A 23,060-nucleotide genomic window follows, 5' to 3' on the forward strand; every position below is an offset into this window, starting at 1 on the left:
GCGAGAGATGTTGAAGACACTTTTGTCTGTCCTTGTGTCGAGACTAATTTGATTACTGCAGGCTTTGGTCGCGTCTCTCATAACAACTGCGAAGTAAAGTGAGAAGAGTGTGGGAGCCAGAACACAGCCTTGTTTTACACCACATGTCACGGGAAACTGTTCTGAGAGCTTGCCCTCATGTCGGATTTTTGCCATCATGTTTTCATGAAACTGCCGAATCAAACTGACAATTTTGTCAGGGCACCCAGTTTTCTTTAGTATGATCCAGAGAGCTTCCCGTGGGACACGATCAAAAGCTTTTTCCAGGTCTACAAAGCACATGAACAAAGGCCGGTGTTGCTCTAAGCTTTTCTCTTGCATTTGTTTGACAACAAATATGGCATCCACTGTGCCTCTGTTTGGGCGAAAGCCACACTGGGTCTCTGGTAGCAGTTTTTCTGCAAAGTGTGTTAACCGGGTGTTAATTATGTGGCCAAGGACTTTACCCGCTGCTGAGAGAAGAGAAATGCCCCTGTGGGAGCTGCAGTCTGATATGTCACCCTTGCCTTTATAGATCTTGGAAATGCAAGCATCTTTCCAGTCTTGTGGAATCATTTCATACTCCCAAATCCTTAAGATCAGAGCAAACAATGGTTTCTTGATGTTTGGCCCCCCATATTTATATAGCTCTGATGGCAAGTTATCTAATCCTGCTGTTTTGTCATTTTTCAGCTTAGCCAGTGCTGAAATGAATTCATCGTAGGAAGGGGCATCCGCAAGTTGTTCCTCAACTGGGAGGTCTTCAAGTGCTTCTATGTATGGAATATCGGTTGTCTGATGGTCGGGATTAAGAACGCCATTAAAATGTTCCGCCCACCGAGACAGGATGTCACTCTGTTGCGTCAGCCGACAACTTTTATCTTTGTTATAGACTGGTGCTATCTTCCCAACTCTTGGACCAAAGATAGTTTTCAGGGACTCAAAGAATTTGCCCGTTTCGTGTGAGTCGGCATATAACTGTATTTCATTTGCTTTATTTGCCCACCAACTGTCTTTGAGAGCACGTAGCTTCACTTTCAGATTGTAATGCGCTGCTCTACGCTTGTTATCATCAGGGGTGCGAAGAGAGGTTCTGAAATCATTAATTAGCTTTCTGATCTCTGGATCTGAGTCGTCAAACCAGTCCTGGTGCTTCTTCTAAGGCTTTCCCAAGACTTCTGAAGCACAGCCACGCAGTCTGCTAGCGTATGCACTCCACTGTTCATCTACAGGGGCAGATTCAGATATCAAAAGGCCATCGACACCAAATTTTTCATCCAGTTTTGCTCTCATAGTCTGATCATTGGCCAAGATTTTGCAGGACAATTTTGTTGGTATTTTGTGTGAAGCTCGGCGTGGTGCCTTCAAAGTTATCTTTAATTTGGACCTCACGAGTCGATGGTCTGTCCATCCCTGAGCGCCTCTCATTGCACGTGTGATCAGTACGTCACCAAGATCTTTTTTCCGTACTATCACATAATCCAGAAGGTGCCAGTGTTTAGATCGCAGATGCATCCATGTCGTTTTATATTTTTCAGGCAGACGAAAATATGTATTTGTCAGACAGAGTTCAAACTCGGCACATAGAGTTAGAAGATCCAAGCCATTCGAGTTGCATTTTCCAATCCCATGGCGACCGAGGACTCCATTCCAAGCACTGAAATCTTTCCCAACACGAGCATTAAAATCACCAAGTAACAGAAGTTTATCTGCAGAAGGAATATCCCTAAGGACATGTCGGAGGTCTTGGTAGAACTTGTTCTTCACTTCATCCGGAGATGGCAATGTAGGTGCGTATATATTGATCAAGTGAAGATATTTCTTGGATGCCAGGTGAAGTCTGAGTGTTATTATTCTGTCACTGATAGCTTTTGGGAGTTCTGTTAGTGAACATGCCAATTTATTGCGTATGGCAAAGCCTACCCCACTTTCCGCCCTTTCAGTGGATGATTTTCCACTCCAGTAGTAGGTATAACCCCCGAGCGGTTCACATAACTGTCCAGAGTCACTAAGATGTGTTTCACTTATGGCGGTAATGTCGATGTTATATCTAGCCAATTCCCTTGCGATAAGTCCTGTCTTTCTCTCTGGGCACTGAGTTTGGTCGTTATCCTGTAAAGTACGGAAGTTCCAGACTCCAATCATTAGATATTTAAGGTAACTATTTATTTTATTATTTTTTTGACCGCATATGTTAGTGAATAAGTGACCGCAGTTTGCCACTTGTGCTGGGTTGAGACGGGCTATGTTTAGGCCACCTTTTCTAGGCCCCTCCCTGGATTAGGGAAAGCAGAGCGATCCTAAATAGGGCTGCTTTGTCGTCTGACGAGCTGCCGAACCAGTCCTCCCGTCTCTCACGAGTACCAGAACGACCATCACCGTCTGACCGCCTAACGTGCAGAGCACCAACTAAGGTTCAGGTACACAAAACCCTTGCCTCACCATCAGTACTCCATCGCCGCAGGACTTTCAAAGCTCATAGTCCATTGAAACTTTGCCGGAGTCATCTGCGCGTGAAGGTATTTAAAGTGGACAAGCAATTGCGCAGATGCAGATCTGCAGATAGTACAATAGGTAGCAAAAGCAATTTGAGATACATAATACAAAAAAGGAAATAATTTAAATTTGTGTCAACAGATTTGTTTACAGTGTAATAGCACCTGTGTTCCCACTTTGAACTTTTGAATTTCTTCTATTGTCTTGATGTGGACAGGAATTTTACTGTAAAATCTTTTGCAATTTTGTCTGAGAGTTGTGCTTACATACTCACTGTCAAAGTCTGGTGTCATATGCATGAACTGCTTGATTTGTGCAAAGTAAATTGTTTTTAGCCTCTGAGAGTCTCTCTATATAAGTAACTGTTTCAAGAATGTATAAGCATGGCAGTGGTAGTACCTGGAGTACTTTAAAAAGGAGTTTGCAGAATTTCTGGACATAGTATTTTCAATTAGCCTATGTTCCTCTTCAGTGTTATGAAACAGCATTTGCTGAATGGTGAGTTGCCCCAAAAGGTCATCCCATATCATAGCAGTGATTGTGCTTGGGCATAATACAGTTCTTTCAATATTTCTTTCATTTCACATCTAGCAATATTTTAAGCCAGAGTATAATATCCTTAGCTTCTTGCTTGTGTAACTGATGTGTGTGTTCCACATCATGTCATCCTGAATCCGTATTTCTAGAAATTTTGTTGACTTTACAGTTACTAATTGCTTATTAAATAAATTTATGATGAAGGTTAAAAGATACTTGTTTTGTGTGGTATGTAGGTGCATTGCAACAGTTTTCTCTGTGTTAACAATAAGATTGTTATTAGTGAATCATTCTGCAATGTGTGTGGTGCAATTTTGTACTTCATATTTTTGTTCTGCAGCAGTTTGCCTTCTATCAATATATTTGTTTCATTCTCAAATTTTACATATTTTTGGTAGTTTCTGGATGGCTCCAGGTCACTGGTAAATATCAAGCCCAACACTGGGCCCAAACCAGAACCTAGAGGCACACCATACTTAAGTTTAACATCATTGGTTATTTTATTTGGCATTGTCATTCCAAGGAGTGCATACTACAATCGATAAAGGCTATTTTTAATTTCTTAAATGACTTCAATTTATTAAGATTATATTTATGCACTGCAAACAGACTTGAAGCTAATACTACCATTTTGTCCCTTTCTTTGTGAGGAATAGTCATTTGTAATGGCTTTTAATTTTTTTGCAGCAGAAGATGTGTAAGTTCTCATTTTTATCTGGGAACAAATCATATTCACTACCTTCCTTGGCAATATTTTGGGACAAAGCTGCTGAATGACTATTTATAAATTTACTAAAACTGCCAATTTCCAACTGCTGAAACATCTTTCAGATATCCTGCTTTTATCACGCCAATAGTTCATTAATTATTGACATTAGAGTACCTTCCATAGGGACAGAATGTTTCCAAAACTGAAAGTCAGTCTCTACCATGATTAATTCAAATTCCTCTTCCAGTGCTGAAAAAGACAGAATTGTTATTGTTGTGGTGGTCTTCAGTACAAAGACTGCATGTATCTCTATCTCCGAATAACTACTGCTACCTACATCCTTCTGAAACTACTTACTATATTTATCTCTTGATGAAACTACTTACTATATTTATCTCTTGATCTCCCTGTACAATTTTAACCCCCCCACCTCAGACATACACTTCCCCCAATTCCTAAACTGGTGATCCCTTGATGTCTCAGATTGTGTCCTTCCAACCTGTCCCTCCTTCTAGTCAGGTTGTGCCATAAATTTTTCTCCCCAATTCTATTCTGTATATCCTCATTAGTTATGTGATCTACCCACCTAATCTTCAGCGTTCATCTGTAGTATCATATATCAAAAGCTTCTATCTTCTTTTTATCTAAGCTCTTTATTGTCCATTTTTCACTTCCATACATGGCTACACTGCACACAAATACTTTCAGAAGAGACTTCCAGGCACTTATATCTATATTTGATGTTGACAAAATTATTATCTTCAGAAACACTTTTCTTGCCACTGCCAATCTACATTTTATATCCTCTCTACTCTGGCCATCATCATTTATTTTGCTGCCCAAATAGCAAAAGTCATCTAGTACTTTTAGTCTCTCAGTTCATAATATGTTTCCCTTAGCATGAACTGATTTAATTTGACTACATTCCATTATCCTTGTTTTTCTTTGGTTGATGTTTATCTTACATTTGTCTTTCAAGGCACTCTCCATTCCATTCAGCTGCTCTTCCAAGTCCTTTGCTGTCTCTAACAGAATTACAATGTCATCGGCAAACCTCAACGTTTTTATTACTCCTCCCTGAACTTTAATTCCTATTCCTCATTTTTCTTTAATTTCCTTCACCATTTTCTCAATGTACAGATTGACTAATGTCAGAGATAGGCTACAACAATTTCTCACTCCCTTCTCAATCACTGTTCTCCTTTCTTGCCCATTAACTCTTATAACTGCCATCTGATTCACAAGTTGTGAATAGCCTTATGCTCCCTGCATTTCACTCTTGCTACCATCAGAATTTTAAGTAGTGGGCTCCAGTCAACACTCCAAAAGCTTACTCTAAGTCCGCAAATACTATAAATGTAGGTATACCTTTTATTAACCTGTCTTCTAAGGTAAGTAGTAGGGTCAGTATTGACTCACATGTTCCCTGAGGTTGGCTTCTGCCAGTTTTTCCATTCTTGTGTAAAGAATTCGTGTTCTGATGGAATGTCATCTACTCCTGGAGACTTATTTCAAATTAGGTCTTTCAATACTCTATCAAAGTTTTCTTGCAGTTACGTATCCTACTCTATCTTCACCTACATCCTCTTCCTGTTCTATAAATATTTCCTTCAAGTTGCATAGAGCGTCGTGTACTCCTTCCATCTTTCAATTTTCCCTTGTTTGCTTAGGAATGGACTAACATCTGAGCTCTTGGTACTCATACTGCTGTTTCTCTTTTCTCCAAAGACCTATTTAATTTTCCTGTAGGTGGTATCTATCCTTCCGCTAATGATAAATTCTTCTACTTCCCTATGTTTATCATCTAGCCATTCCTCATTCCTGCTTAGTCATTTTGCAATTGTCATCAATCTCCCCTTCACCTGCTTCATTTCCTGTATTTTTTATGTTTTCTCCTTTCATGAGTTAAATTCAACAGCTCAAGTTCTCAATGGATTTCTACTAGGCCTTGTTCCCCCCCCCCCCGCCCCCCCTCCCCCTCCCTCTGCTGCCTTCACTGTTTCATCTCTCAGAACTACCCATTTGTCTTCAACTGTATTCCTCTCCCCTATTCTAGTCCATTGTTGCCTGATGCTCCCTCTGAAACATTCAAGATCCTTAGTCCTTTCAACTTATCCAGGTCCCATATCCTCAGTTTTCTACCTTTTTGCAATTTCTTCAGTTTTAATCTACAGTTCATAACCAAATAAATTGTGGTCTGAGTCTACAACTGCTCATGGAAATGTCACAGCATAGAGGTGGTAGTAAATAAGTGAAGAAACGTTTGAATCATCATATATACTTTCGTCAAATAAATTTGGAAAAATAGCTGCTAACCAGGTGTCAGCAGAGACTGACAAAGGGGAATGCAATGGCAGTTTTTAGACACAAAAGAAAAGAAAAGTTGGATAAGATGGGACTATTCAGAGGTGAAGTAAAGTGACAAAGTAACCACTGCCACGAGGTGGTCAAGCAGAAAAGGAGAATGGAGAAGCACTGAAAAGTCATTAGGCAAATTGAGACTGGTGATAAGGTCCACCACAAGGAACAGAAACATATTTGTCCTGTAATAATAATGATAAAAATTAATGAAAACATATATTCATACAATCATCATGAACATTTGCATAAAAGTATTTAATGAGTTCCCAGTTAATACAGTGTGTCAGATGTGTAACAAGTTGAGAGCATGTCTCATTGGCATGCTGTACTTGAAGAACAAGATAGGACACAAGTTAACCATAAGAATTGTTTGCTTTTTAAAATTATCAATAAAGATAAAAGTACCTTCTTAATACAGTTAAACATTAATGGTCTGAACAATATTGGTAACTACAATAAAACTCTAACAGTTGATAAGCTTGAAATTATCTAGTCAGAACTCAGAAATATCAAAATAATTTGCCTGAATTAACACTGTATTATGAAAGTCTATCGCTGTTCCAAATAAACTGGAAACTTTCAAAGTTGTTAGTAGCTTTTTTAGAAGCACCAGATGTCGTGGAGGCTCCTGTATACTTATTGAAAATGTGTTGCAATATAAAAAGGACATGATTTTTAGGCCTCAAATGAAGAATTTATATTTGATAGCTGCTATGTAGCATTAGGCAAATTTTTTTTTCAATTATTCCATAAACAGGAGTCTAGCTGCTGAAATAACTTAACTATTTTCAGCAAAATTGTAATGTCTTTTTGAGAATCTTAAGAAAAAAGAAAGAAAGAAATATATATTGAGTACTGCTGATTTCAACATACAGACAGCAAGTGAATCAAGCATTAACACATAGTTTACCGATCTAATTTAAAAATCTAGTTTAAGTCTAAATTTTCCTAATTTTACTAGGGCAAATTGAAGGCGAGAAACTTACAGACAATGTCTTAAGAAAATATGTGTATGACTTTACTCATAACTTCTGTTTCAACCCAGGAATTTCCGATCTCTATGCTTTATTGATTGAATTGCCAAAAAGTAAATGTAAAAAGTGCTGGAAAAATCTCTACCAAAAGAGAAGTCAGTGAGGAAAATATATTTTTTCTATTGTAGATTAAATAAGGCTCAGTGCAAGTGCAAAATGAATAATGATCTTGTGAAAACTTTGGGAGAGTTTTCTGCTGATCTTCAGTCAAACATTTTCACCAGTAGTCTGCCAGAGAAAGACAACAAATAAATTGAACTGGACTATTGTTGGCATAAAAAGATCTAATGGCAAAAAGAAAAGAAAATTACATGCAGAACTGTTATACTAGTACAATACAAATCCAGAGTTTATAATTAATGTTAAAAATTATAAACAAGATATCTAAGCAGCTTTTAAAGGGAGGAAAAGAAATGACCAACAATTTAATTCATTCAGAAGCAAAGAAACCAATCAAAGGCAGTTGGACAGTTGTTAAATCAGAACTTGGAATTAAATCCAACAATCAAAAAATTTCAAAAATTAAAATATAAAACACTTTCATTGTGACAACGTACAGGAAGCTTGATAAAGACCCTACTCGGAAAGTAGAAAGGAAAACGTCAAAGTTCTTAAACTCCTCTTCTCTGCCGCAAGAAGTTGTGAAAAGATTGAGACCTCACAGTTCTGTTCCACCTAGGTTATATGGTCTTCCAAAGATCCATAAGGATAATGTGCCCTTAAGCCTCATAGTGAGCAATGTCGGTGGTCCAACATATGATTTATCTAGTCATTTGGCTTCGCTACTGAGACCTTTCGTTGGCAAATGTACGCACCATATTCACAACTCTGCGGACTTTATCAATTCAATTCAATTCAATTTATTAGCGTCCTTGTAGTACATCATCGAAATGATATAGGACTTGTCAACAAACATTACAATTTAAAATACATATATATGAAAATTTGCAATTGAATTTACTTGTCACTTAGACATTACAATTTTAATAGAACTTTTAGAACATTAACATAAAAATATACAAGTAGGATAACAATGTACAAAAAAAAAGTTAGTGATTCTCACATCAAAGATTATTTACATTCTTACATTAACACTGTTTCACACTTTCATAGAAACAGCAAGTATTTAAATGTGAGCAATTACACACATTTATTATGTCAGGGAAATATTAACTGCGCTTTTATTGTCAACGATTCATAAACTCTTCAATACTGTAAAAACTATTGCTCAATAACATGTTTTTTTAATTCTCTTTTAAATATGTACAGTTTTGGTATTATTTTTAGTTCTTTGGGGAGAGCACTGTAGAGGATTTTGGGTTGGTATAGTACACTTTTGTGATACATAGCTGTTTTATGAATTTCTCTGTGGAAATCATTCCTATTCCTTGTTTCGTATTTGTGTTATTCTCTGTTTAATGTAGAAAATTCCTCATGTTCTTTTAAGAAACATACGCTTTCATATATGTATAAAGATGGTAGTGTCATGATTTTTAATTCTTTGAAAGCTTGCATACAAGAGTCTCTATATCCTATACCTTCTATTATTCTGACTGCCTTCTTTTGTAGTCTAAATGAGTGTTTTGTTAGACTGATGTTCCCCCAAAACTGTATGCAGTATCTCAATAAACTGTGCATGAATGAGAAATAAACACATAACACTGTTTTAATATTACATGAGCTTTTAAGCATTCTAAGTATATAACATGTTTGACTTAATTTTTTGTTCAATGATATTACATGCTTTTCCCATCTTAAGTGTTCATCAAACTATACTCCCAAGAATTTAGTGTATGATACTTGTTCAATCTTACACTTAGCCAGTTCTACTGTAAGGTTAGATTTTATTTTATTTGTAATATGTCTGAAGTTGATCCACGTTGTTTGTTTGGCATTCACAATGAGTCTGTTTTCATTAAACCATCTGTCTGCTTCGTCTGTTGCTAATGTGACTTTTTCCTGTAAGTCAGCTTCGCTATTTGCTTTAACAAACAAACTTGTATCATCAGCAAACAGTACTGCCTCTGCTTCAGATAGTTGACTTGGTAGGTCATTGATAAATATTAAAAACAATAATGGCACTAATACAGATCCCTGGGGTACTCCATACAAAACTCTCTCGAATCTTGATGAATATGTCCTATCTGCCTGGCTTATCTCCACCTTCTGATACCTGTCTGACAGATATGATTCAAACCATTTGTGGGCAACTCCACGTATCCCATAGACATATAACTTCCTAAGCAGTAACTTATGGTCGATGACATCAAAGGCCTTTGATAAGTCTAAAAACAATCCACAATTTAATTCCTTTCTGTTTATGGAATTTAGAACAAGTTGCAAAAAATTGAAGATAGCTGTTTCAGTTGATTTATTTTTACGGAAACCATTTTGCGCATTAACCAATATTCTATTCTTAATAAGAAATTTGTATAGTCTCTGATACATAGACTGAGAACACTACAGCTGAAGGATTCGGACTTGTTAGTAAGTTTCGATGTCGTTTCACTCTTCACGAGGGTCTCATTCATTGTCACTTATCGGCAATAAGTTTACGGCCGATATAACGGCGCTGTTTCACCATGCCCTGTCCTCTACTTACTTTCTATTTAATAATGAATATTTTGAGCAACTTGACGGTGTTGCCATGGGCAGTCCTCTGTCCCCTCTAGTAGGAAACTTTTATATGGAAGACTTTGAGGAGATGGCTCTCGATTCGGCGATGTTGAAACCAACAGTCTTCTGGTGGTACGTGGACGATACCTTTGTAGTGTGGCCTCACGGTGAAGTAGAGCTTTCACGGTTTTTAAAACATCTGAATTCCATCCACACAAACATTCAGTTTACGATGGAAGTTGAAAAGGATGGTTGCCTACCATTTCTGGACGTCATGGTTAAACGCAGAGTGGATGGGTCATTGGGGCATTCTGTCTATGGAAAACCCACACATACGGATCTGTACCTACAGGCGTCAAGCTGTCATCACCCGTCACAAACTAAGGGTGTTCTTCGAACGTTGGTGCATAGGGCACATGTCATGTCTGATAAAGACAGCCTTGCAGACGAATTAGAGCACTTGAAATCGGTATTTCAACATAATGGATATTCTGCACATCAGGTCAGTACTGCTTTAAGGAGGAAAAATCGTGACCACCCACAAGATCAAGAGGATAAGGAGGTGTTTAAGTCCAGAGCATTTCTCCCATATGTCGGGAACATTTCATCGAAAGTAGGCAGACTTTTAAAGAAACATCGTGTGAAAGCAATCTTCCAGCAACCTACAAAGACTCGTGCTCTTCTGGGATCAGCCAAGGATGATCTGGGATTACGGAAGGCTGGAATTTATAAAATACCTTGCGAGTGTGGGAAAGCCTACATTGGTCAAACCACATGCACAGTACACGACCGCTGCGTTGAACATGAGCGCCACACTCACCTTTTACAGCCCAGTAAGTCGGCCATAGCCGAACATTGTATTTCCACAGGACATACTATGGATTATTCGGCCACGAAAATCTTGGCCCCATCGAGATCCTTCTGGGATTCAGTTGTGAAGGAATCCGTGGAAATACGTTTAGCAGAAAATCTCATTAATCGTGATGGTGGCTTTTTATTGAATAAGGCCTGGGACCCGTTGATTTCTTTAATTTCAACCAAAAGAAAACTTTTTATGGCTTCTGACATATCGAGCAACAAGTAATTTTAAATTTAATATTGAAATTTTCACACGTCTGCGTGCATGTTTTACTTTTTTCACGCATTCGTTGGCACTCCATAGATGCAGTAATATTGTAGAGAGCCTTGGAATCGACAGATGGCGCACATGCTATGGTAACTTATGCATGCGCGCCTGCGGCACTTTCACGTATAAATAGAGTGACTTGCACTAGCAATCTCCAGTGTCAAACACTCGCCTGAAGATGGCTGTAAGGTTGTCAGCCGAAATATCGTGGAAAAAAGTCGATGAGATCCGGCTGCAATCCCGAAATCTTGTGGAATACTTTCATTGTAAATCCTACTTAAATACCAGAACAGTTCAATGATTTCTGTAAAAATGGAGCACAATATGACATCGATGTAGAACATTACCTAAAAAATAAATATGTATTTCTTTGTATCATAATGTGAATGAATGTTTTGTAAATTTGATGCAGTGACTTACAAAAAGGTGGAAAAACTTAAAAAACTAAAAATTCTGTAGGACGGGGTGGCATAAACCCGGCCTCTCCAAAGTTTCTTAAAGCAGCTTCCAGTATAAGCTGGCCCATTCATGATTATAGATCGATCATTTGAAAGGGCTGTTCTTTCCAGATAAATTGAAATATTGTCATGTTTTGAGTATGAGTATTGCTGCAGATTGGGTGGCACTGTTTGTGAGAAGGAGAATTAGCCAGTTGGCCTATATGACAGGGAGTCTTGACCTGGCTGTAATGTTAAATCCCTTATTACAAAATATGAGGATTGGGAAGTAACTCGGAATAACCCCAGCTAGAGGTGGTTTGAAACTTTTAAATTTATTCTGCAAACAGTTCCTACTTGCCTTGAAGAAGTACCCATGAAGAGATCGAGTGTTAGTACAGAGATGGTGACTGGTTAGCACCATTATATCTAGCTTTAAAATGACACAGACAGTATTAACTGAGCCCGCACCCAATATACAACACACACATTTCTCCAGCTAGTTGCCTATGAGTTCATTAACTGCACTGATACTACTGCAATTACCCCCCCCCCCTAATCCAAGTGGATAAAGGATGGAAAAGAACCACCATGGATTAATAACAAAATTCGGAAGACACTGAGGAGGCAGAGGCTGCTGCACTCTCAGTTCAAAAGAGGACGCACAAATGATGACAAAGCAATGGTTAATAGAGATTCGTGCATCTGTGAAAAGACCTTTGTGTGAAGCGTACAACTACTAATGTCATATCAACAAAACATCTGTCAGAGGACCCAGGAAAATTCTGGTCCTATGTGAAATTGCTAAGTGGGCCTAAGGCACCTATTCAGTCCTTTGTTGACCAGTCTGGTGTGGCAGTTGAAGCCAGCAAATCAAAAGCTGAAGTTTTAAATTTCGCGTTTGAGAAATCATTCATGCAGGAGAATCATACAAACATACCGTCATTTGACCATTGGACAGACTCTTGTATAGATGACATATTAATAAGCACACCTGGAATAGAGAAGCAACTGAAAGATTTGAAAGCAAATAAGTCACCAGGTCTGGATGGAATCCCAATTCAGTTGTACAGAGTACTCTGTGGCATTGGCTCCTTAGCAAGCTTGTATTTATTATGAATCTCTTGCCCAGCACAAAGCCCCAAGGGACTGGAAAAAAGTACAGGTGGCGCCTGTGTATAAGAAGGATAAGAGAATGGATCCACAAAATTACAGACCAATATCCATAACTTCAGTTTTCTGTAGAATTCTTGAACATATTCTCAGTTTGAATATAATAAATTTTCTTGAGACTGAGAAGCATATGTCCACAAATCAGCATGGTTTCAGAAAGCATGACTCATGCAAAACTGAGCTTACCCTTTTCTCACCTGATATACTGTGAACTATGGCTGAAGGTCAACAGGCAGATTCCATATTTCTAGATTTCTGAAAACCATTTGACATGGTGCTCCATTGCACATTGCAGGCTGTTAATGAAGGTACAAGCATATGGAATAAGTTCACAGATATGTGATTGGCTTGAAGACTTCTTAACTAATAGAACCCAGAATGTTGTCCTCAATGGCGAGTGTCCACCAGACACAAGAGTATCATCAGGAGTGCCCCGGGGAAGTGTGATAGGACTGCTGTTGTTCTCTATATAGATAAATGATTTGGCAGACAGGGTGGGCAGCAATCTGCAGTTGTTTGCTAATGACACTATGGTGTACGGTAAGGTGTCAAAGTTGAGTGATTGTAGGAAGATACAAGATGACTTAGACAAAATTTCTAGTTGGTGTTATAAATGGGAGCTAGCTCTAAATGTGGGAAAATGTAACTTAATATGGGTGAGTAGGAGAAACAAACCTGTAATGTTCAGATACAGTATTATTAGTGTCCTGCTTGACACAGTCAAGCCATTTAAATATCTGGGCTTAACGTTGCAAAACAGTATGATATGGAATGAGCATGTGAGGGTTGTGGTAGTGAAGGCGAATGGTCTACTTCAGTTTATTGGGAGAATTTTAGGAAAGTGTGGTTCATTGGTAAAGGTGCAGCTTATAGGAGATTGGTGTGAGCTATTCTTGAATAGTGCTTGAGTGTTTGGGATCTGTACCAAGTCAGATTGAATGAGGACATTGAAGCAATTCAGAGGCAGACTGCCAGATTTGTTATTGATAGGTTCAGACAACACGTAAGTGTTATCAAAGTGCTTCAGGAACTCAAATGGGAATCCCTGGAGGGTAGGCAATGTTCTTTTCAAGGGAAACTATTGGGAAAATTTCAAGAACCAGCATTTCAAGTTGACTGATGAATGATTCTACTGCCACCGACATATATTGCGCATAAGGACTATGATGATAAAATACTTGAAGTTAGGGGTCATATGGAGGCACACAGACAATTGTTTATCCCCCTTTCTATTTGCAAGTGGAAGAGGAGAGCAAATGACTAGTAATGGTACAGGGTACCCTCCATCATGCACTGTATGGTGGCTTGCAGAGTATCTACATAGATGCAGAAGTAGAGTAGTGTCAATTTAAAATCTAGTTTTTTTAGACATTTATAACCATTTTTGTCACATTTCTTTCCAAAGGGTTACATTTTCTTTTGTGTCAATTTTATATTTCATTTTGATACAATTATTATCTTTTTCTGACATGAGATAATTACATTTTGTTACACCATAAAAGTTTCTCTTTCTCTGTTTCTAAAAGATGTGGAGCTGTCTTGCTCTTTTGGACTCCTTTCATAGATCACTATTTGCACTAGAATATTTTCTGGGCCCTGATTTACAATGATAGTTGATACACACATTTATCCACAACAATCATTGTCATTAAAGTGTTTCCATACAGTTTTAAAGCATTCCATACAACATTTACATTATCTACAAAAACAGGTCATCATAACTATTATAATCAGTGTTACACTCACATATTTAGTGATGGAATAGTATGTTAGACACCTGAATTGCCTTGTCTTTTCATGCTGTTCAGTGACCATTCTTTCTGCATCATTTAAACTCTTTCCGACAACTTTCATATCATCTAATTGTGTGACTACATGATCTATAATTATAGTTACAACTATTAAATGTTACGTTCAGATTTATACCATCTTATTGTGGTGCTTTGAGACAAATTGTCTGTACTGATTCAATGCTGTCACTCACTCTTGCTGTTGCTACTGCTGCTGAGACTGGGCCCCTGGCCTCAAGCTCTTGGACCTTCAGTTGCTTGGGCATGCCCATATGCCCACAATCTGTGATGCATCAGCCATTGACCTGCTTGGCTACGCTGACCCCCACACTCATCCTTGATGCCGCCTCTGCTACTGCAGCCCACTACCAGCTGGGACTCCATATGGAACTCTGCTGTCATGGAGCAGAATTTCTACAAGGCTAAAAGCTGCTACCTGCCACAACTTATTGCAATTTTCCATAGTTGCTGTAGCAATCCAAGTAAGTAGGTTACCTTCTACACAAATTTGTGAAAGTCATTTGTTTGCCCCATACCTGGCACTAAAATTATTTCTTTCTATCATGTCTCAAGCATGAGTGCTGACAGAGTGTGTGACACATTTCAAAAGAAGGGAAGTTAGCAATGGAATGTGTGTATTCTCCTTATTTACTATACAACAATCAATTTTTAACTCTATTTGTCGTGTTAAATCCTTCTCAGTTTTATTTGTACATATTATTTTGTCTGTCTGTATGAATTTTCTTGTTCCATACCCTTTACATTGATTGTTGAAGTGCACTTTTCCAACTCCTCCCAGTACTACATCCTTTGGAGCTTGCTTCCCACATAATACTGTCAGACTATTCCTCATTAGGAACCATGTATAACCACTTATTGTTATTTAAATGTGTTCAAATACTTTGATTTAAAGATACAATCCTCTTACACACTCACTTGGCATAGCAATTACTGGCTGAAGCAACTTTGATTCACACATCTTCCTGATCAAATGTTGACAATAGTGCAAATGTTTGTCTGCAAAGCATTCTGTTCTTATTTAAGTCTTTAGAATCCAATATTTTTGCATACTCTCTCTTTGCATCATTGATAAGTAAGATCTCCACCTCTGGTTGGATGAAAACATACATCCCTGATGGCTGAGTGATTGCTTATAGTAAGGGAAATATTCCATATAACATAAACATGTCATTAGCTACTAAAAGTAACATTTTTTATATATCCTAACATTCTTTCCCCTACAAAGACATCTACATTGATAACCTTTAATGAGAATTACCTGATGATTGAACTAGAGGAACAGAGAACTTCATGTTTAAGTTCACCTTTTGTTAAACTGAGGAACTTCACAATTTCTGGAGCAATTATTATGTGAGGCTGCAATATTCTATTCTATGCATTAACTATAGCACTTATCATTTGTTCATATACTGATTTTATCTCTAAATACATCTGCCAATTGTGGCACTTATTTGCATATTGTTACAAATGTTTCAACTCTTTTTAAATCCTATATCTGCCTCTGTAACACACAATTTGATAAATCTTTCATTCCAAACTTTAACACATTTTTGTTTTCCTTTATCACACTTACTGTTCTGTTTACCCCTGATAATATGGCTCTTACAACTGCCACTTGTTTTTACATAATCTCAAAAGCCTTTTTGAATTTTTCTCCACCTCTTTTCTGTGCTCCTTGCAAAATGTAGCATCAGCTTCATCTAGTGTGCCAAATAGTATCATCCTTAGCTTCAAATGAAGTTAAACAGGTCCTTCTTCTTTTTTTTCTCATTGTCTCATGCTGTTTCAATTGATGCACCAACATCTGTAATTCTGTTATTCTTCCTGTATGACATGTCACACATTTGCCTAGCAAGCAACATCCTATTCAGCCTACTTGAAGTTCCTTCAGAGTGCCACTGCACCTCTGCACTGTTAATTTGCCACATTGTTCAGCATTCTGAAAATGCTCATGTATAACATCTAAATTTACACATGTTACAATTCTCCATCATGTACTCCATGTTTCCACTTCTCCTAAATAATTATAGTACAGTCCTGAAGACGTCTCTATTTCTGAAACTTTGAACTCCATTGGCAATTGTTCTGTGTTGGTGCTTTCTGTGATTACTACTACTATTTGAAACGTCAGCATTTATCTCTTACCTGTGCTTGATACCTCTAAAGCACCCACTATGTCCACTGAACACTTTTCAGTTATACTTTTCTCAATGTCTGTTACTTTCAGTGGCAATTTTTGTCTTCACCTGCATAAATTTATTTTTTATGGCATGATGGAAATTTCTGTACATATTCTTCTGTCTCACATTTCAATCCTTTCCACTGTTTCTACTGCTTTATCCTCTTGAACATTCTATAGCTGACCATTGCCCTATTAACAGATTACATCTATTTTCTTTAGAATATTTTTCTTTTCTTCCAGACTAATTTCATTTTCCTTAACCTCTGCCCTGCAGTTTCTGCTGACCCATTCAGCATTTACCTGTGCCTGTTGCACGGTCATCTGATTACCTCTTTCCTTTCTGTCCATCTGATCCCTATCAGTATGGGTTGGGTTGTTTGGGGGAAGAGACCAAACAGCGAGGTCATCGGTCTCATTGGATTAGGGAAGGACAGTGAAGGAAGTCGGCCGTGCCCTTTCACAGGAGCCATCCTGGCATTTGCCTGGAGCGATTTAGGGAAATCACGGAAAACCTAAAGCAGGATGGTCGGACACGGAACTGAACCGTCGTCCTCCCGAAAGCGAGTCCAGTGTGCTAACCACTGCGCCACCTCGCTTGGTCCCTATCAGTATGGATTAGCTCACTGGGATGTATTCTACTAAGAGCATCTGTACAGCTATTCAGCCTAGCTGGCTTGTAGGTAACCTTGTAATTTCAATTTTCAAGCTTAGGTCTCCAATTCAGGAGCCTCAAACTAGGATCCTTTACACTGAATATCCATATTAATGGCTTATGTTCTGTTGGCACTATAAACCATTGTCAATGTATGTACTGTTGTAACTGTTTCACTGCATATCCTGTACCCAACACTTCTTCCTCTATGTCACTATAGTTTAATTCTGCCTTGTTTAATGACCCAGATGCATATAAAATGGGCAAGTCATCACCAACTTTCTTGTCTTGTGATGTAATTGCTCCCAGAGCTGCATTGCTTGCTTCTGTTGTCACTATGAATGGCTTTCAAAAATCTGGCTACTGAAGTAGTAGTGGATTAATCAGCTTCTCCTTTAGTTCCTCAAATGTATCATTTTGTTTTTTGTATCATTCATATTCTATTCCTTTCTTTATCAATTCATGAAGTGGCTTCGCAATAAACCATCGGTAGTACCCAATTAGATCTACAAATACTTTCAGTTCTTTCATTGTTCTCGGCTGTGGATAGAATTTCACCTTAACCACCTTTACCATGTCTGGTAAGATTCCCTTGTCTGTAATACAATGACCCAAGCAAATCGTATCTTTTCTTAAGAACTCACACTTATCTAGCAGCAGCTTTAATTTATGGTTTTGAAACCAATCAAAATTTAAACAGAGCTTCTCATTATGCTCCTGCAAATTTATTCTTTAACACACTATATCGTCTAGATACACAAAACATGTTATCCCTTACAGACCTGCCAAATCTTTGTTCATCAGTCACTGAAAACAAACTGGAGCTCCTTTCAGTCCTACTGGTATTTGGTTATGCTCATAATGTTGATAGTAGTATCCCATATCCTTCCTTCCACCCTGTTTCTCCTACATTTTCTTACTGTATGCCCTCACAAGCCACACATAAAACATCTCAATTCCTTACTTTCATTAGGCAATGATACTGGTTCATTTGTATGCTCAGTCCTTGTTCGTAGACTTATTCCTCTTTCTCTCATAGACAATAGTACACTTCCTTCCTGCAATGCTAATACCACTGCTAGGCTAATGTAATTTTGTCACTGTGATTTATAATTGTCATTTGAATTCTATCATTAGTCAACCCTTGTATGAAACATGCTCTTCCTAAAAATTTTACAAACTCTGTGGCATCTTTTCATTTCATCAATGTTATTTGCTCACAACAAGATTGGTTCCCCATGGCCTAGTCTCACCTGAAATATCCTGCAAGCATGAGAGTCTATTGTCCTCTTACATAGTTCTCTTTTAAAATGTGATTCACTTCTTCCCACATCCCATTCTCTCGCAAACAGATTTAACCAAAATTTCATGTTCACTAATTCACACATATATTCAATAAATTCCCTTAGGTCTCTCCTGTTACAATCAGAAGATTTTGCTATAACACACTATGTTCCTTTAGAATGTACATTACCATTTCCTTCTGAACTTATTTTGCTAATTGGAGCTGTTTTAAACATCTTACAGCTAGCAACGTATAATTATAGTTACAACTATTAAATGTTACTTTCAGATTTATACCAACTTATTGTGGTGCTTTGAGACAAATTGTCTGTACTGATTCAATGCTGTCACTCACTCTTGCTGTTGCTACTGCTGCTGAGACTGGGCCCCTGGCCTCAAGCTCTTGGACCTTCAGTTGCTTGGGCATGCCCATATGCCCACAATCTGTGATGCATCAGCCATTGACCTGCTTGGCTACGCTGACCCCCACACTCATCCTTGATGCCGCCTCTGCTACTGCAGCCCACTACCAGCTGGGACTCCATATGGAACTCTGCTGTCATGGAGCAGAATCTCTACAAGGCTAAAAGCTGCTACCTGCCACAACTTATTGCAATTTTCCATAGTTGCTGTAGCAATCCAAGTAAGTAGGTTAACTTCCACACAAATTTGTGAAAGCCATTTGTTTGCCCCATACCTCGCACCAAAATTATTTCTTTCTGTCATGTCTCAAGCATGAGTGCTGACAGAGTGTGTGACACATTTCAAAAGAAGGGAATTGAGGGAATTATCCAGTTGGCCTAGGTGAGAGGGAGTGTTTACATGGCTATAATGTTATTTCCTTTGTTACAAAAGTGACTTTAAATAACCTCAACTGGCAGTGGATTGCAAATTCTAAATTTATTCAGAAAATAGTTTCAACTCTTGCCATACTTGCCTTGAAGGAGATGTATGGCTGTAGAGGCCAAGTGTTAGCACAGAGATGGTGACTGGGCTAGCACTGTTCTGCCTGGTTTGAAATGGGACTGTCAGTATTAATTAAAGCTGCACCCACTGTATGACACACAGAGTTCCCCAGCTATTCAACTATAATTACATTAACAGCGTTGAAGTTAAGACTTGGCTATCTTCTATGGATACAATAATATGCTGATGTTGTTGTTGTTGTTGTTGTTGTTGTTGTTGTTGTTGTCTTCAGTCCTGAGACTGGTTTGATGCAGCTCTCCATGCTCCTGTGCAATCTTCTTCATCTCCCAGTACTTGCTGCAACCTACATCCTTCTGAGTCTGCTTAGTGTATTCATCCCTTGGTCTCCCTCTATGGTTTTTACCCTCCACGCTGCCCTCCAATACTAAATTTTTTGATTCCTTGATGCCTCAGAACATGTCCTACCAACCGGTCCCTTCTTCTTGTCAAGTTGTGCCACAAACTCCTCTTCTCCCCAATTCTATTCAATACCACCTCATTAGTTATGTGATCTACCCATCTAATCTTCAGCATTCTTCTGTAGCATCACATTTCACAAGCTTCTACTCTCTTCTTGTCCAAACTATTTATCATCCATGTTTCACTTCCATACATGGCTACACTCCATACAAATATTTTCAGAAACGACTTTCTGACACTTAAATCTACACTCGATGTTAACAAATTTCTCTTCTCCAGAAACGCTTTCCTTGCCATTGCCGGTCTACATTCTGTACCTTCTCTACTTCGACCATCATCAGGTATTTTGCTCCCCAAATAGCAAAACTCCTTTACTACTTTAAGTGTCTCATTTCCTAATCTAATTCCCTCAGCATCACCTGACTTAATTCGACTACATTCCATTATCCTTGTTTTGCTTTTGTTGATGTTCATCTTATATCCCCCTTTCAAGACACTGTCCATTCCATTTAACTGCTTATCCAAGTCCTTTGTTGTTTCTGACAGAATTACAATGTCATCAGCGAACCTCAAAGTTTTTATTTCTTCTCCGTGGATTTTAATACCTACTCCGAATTTTTCTTTTGTTTCCTTTACTGCTTGCTCAATATACAGATTGAGTAACATCAGGGAGAGCCTACAACCCTGTCTTACTCCCTTCCCAATCACTGCTTCCCTTTCGTGCCCCTCGACTCTTATAACTGCCATCTGTTTTATGTACAAATTGTAGGTTTGCCTTTGCTTAATCTTTCTTCTAAGATAAGTCATAAGTTCAGTAATGCCTCACACGTTCCAACATTTCTACAGAATCCTAACTGATCTTCCTCGAGGTTGGCTTCTACCAGTTTTTCCATTTGTCTGCAAAGAATTCGCTTTAGTATTTTGCAGCTGTGACTTATTAAACTGATAGTTCAGTAGTTTTCACATCTGTCAACACCTGCTTTCTTTGGGATTGGAGTTATTATATTCTTCTTGAAGTCTGAAGGTATTTCACCTGTCTCATACATCTTGCTCACCAGATGGTAGAGTTTTGTCAGGACTGGCTCTCCCAAGGCTGTCAGTAGTTCTAATGGAATGTTGTGTACTCCCGGGGCCTTGTCTCGACTCAGGTCTTTCAGTGCTCTGTCAAACTCTTCACGCAGTATCGTATCTCCCATTTCATCTTCATCTACATCCTCTTCCATTTCCATAATATTGTCCTCAAGTACATCGCCCTTGTATAGACCCTCTATATACTCCTTCCACCTTTCTGCTTTCCCTTCTTTGCATAGAACTGGGTTTCCATCTGAGCTCTTGACATTCATACAAGTGGCTCTCTTTTCTCCAAAGGTCTCTTTAATTTTCCTGTAGGCAGTATCTATCTTACGCCTAGTGAGATAAGCCTCTACATCCTTACATTTGTCCTCTAGCCATCCCTGCTTATCTATTTTGCACTTCCTGTCAATCTCACTTTTGAGACGTTTGTATTCCTTTTTGCCTGCTGTGTTTACTTCATTTTTATATTTTCTCCTTTCATCAATGAAATTCACTATTTCTTCTGTTATGCAAGGATTTCTACTAGCCCTCATCTTTTTACCTACTTGATCCTCTGCTGCCTTCACTACTTCATCCCTCAGAGCTACCCATTCTTCTTCAACTGTATTTCTTTCCCCCATTCCTGTCAACTGTTCACTTATGCTTTCCCTGAAACTCTGTACAACCTCTGGTTTATTCAGTTCATCCAGGTACCATCTCCTTAAATTCCCACCATTTTGCAGTTTCTTCAGTTTTAATCTACAGTTCATAACCAATAGATTGTGGTCAGAGTCCACATCTGACCCTGGAAATTTCTTACAATTTAAAATCTGGTTCCTGAATCCATTATATGATCTATCTGATACCTTCTACTATCTCCATGATTCTTCCATGTATACAACCTTCTTTTATGATTCTTGAACCAAGTGTTAGCTAGGATTAAGTTACGCTCTGTGCAAAATTCTACCAGACGGCTTCCTCTTTCATTTCTTACCCCCAATCCATATTCATCTACTATGTTTCCTTCTCTCCCTTTTCCTACTCTCGAATTTCAGTCACCCATGACTATTAAATTTTTGTCTCCCTTCACTACCTGAATAATTTCTTTTATCTCATCATATGTTTCATGAATTTCTTCATCATCTGCAGAGCTAGTTGGCATATAAACTTGTACTACTGTAGTAGGCGTGGGCTTCATGTCTATCTTGGCCACAATAATGCGTTCACTATGCTGTTTGTAGTAGCTTACCCGCACTCCTAATTTTTATTCATTATTAAACCTACTTCTGCATTACCCCTATTTGATTTTGTATTTATAACCCTGTATTCACCTGACCAGAAGTGTTGTTCTTCCTGCCACTGAACTTCACTAATTCCCACTATATCTAACTTTAACCTATCCATTTCTCTTTTTAAATTTTCTAACCTACCTGCCCGATTAAGGGATCTGACATTCCACACTCTGATCCATAGAACGCCAGTTTTCTTTCTCCTGATAACGACGTCCTCCTGAGTGTCCCTGCCCTGAGATCCTAATGGGGGACTATTTTACCTCAAGAATATTTTACCCAAGAGGATGCCATCATCATTTAACCATATAGTAAAGCTGCATGCCCTTGGGAAAAATTACAGCTGTAGTTTCCCCTTGCTTTCAGCCTTTCGGAGTACCAGCACAGCAAGGCTGTTTTGGTTAGTGTTACAAGGCTAGATCAGTCAATCATCCAGACTGTTGCCCCTGCGACTGCTGAAAAGGCTGCTGCCCCTCTTCAGGAACCACACATTTGTCTGGCCTCTCAACAGATACCCCTCCATTGCAGTTACACCCATGGTATGGCCATCTCTATCGCTGAGGCACTCAAGCCTCCCCACCAACTTCAAGGTCCATGGTTCATGGGGGGAGGGGGGGGGGAGGAATATGCTGATATCAAACTATTATTCAAGAAAAGGCTCCAAAGAAGATATGGAAAACTACCATCCCTTCTCTCATCTTCCAGCATTTTCTAAAGTATTTCAAAAGCTTGCTGCAATACAAGCTAGAAATTTTATTAAAACATTTTTTGTCATCTCAGTATATTAATTTGGTTTCCAAAAAGGGAAAAGCACAATTTATGCTATTAATTGTGCAAAAAGAATTCTAACTAACAAACTACACAGAAAACTCTCAGGAAACTATAATAACTTCTTT

Source organism: Schistocerca nitens, chromosome 3 (assembly GCF_023898315.1).
Source record: "Schistocerca nitens isolate TAMUIC-IGC-003100 chromosome 3, iqSchNite1.1, whole genome shotgun sequence".
Classification (NCBI taxonomy): Eukaryota; Metazoa; Arthropoda; class Insecta; order Orthoptera; family Acrididae; genus Schistocerca; species Schistocerca nitens.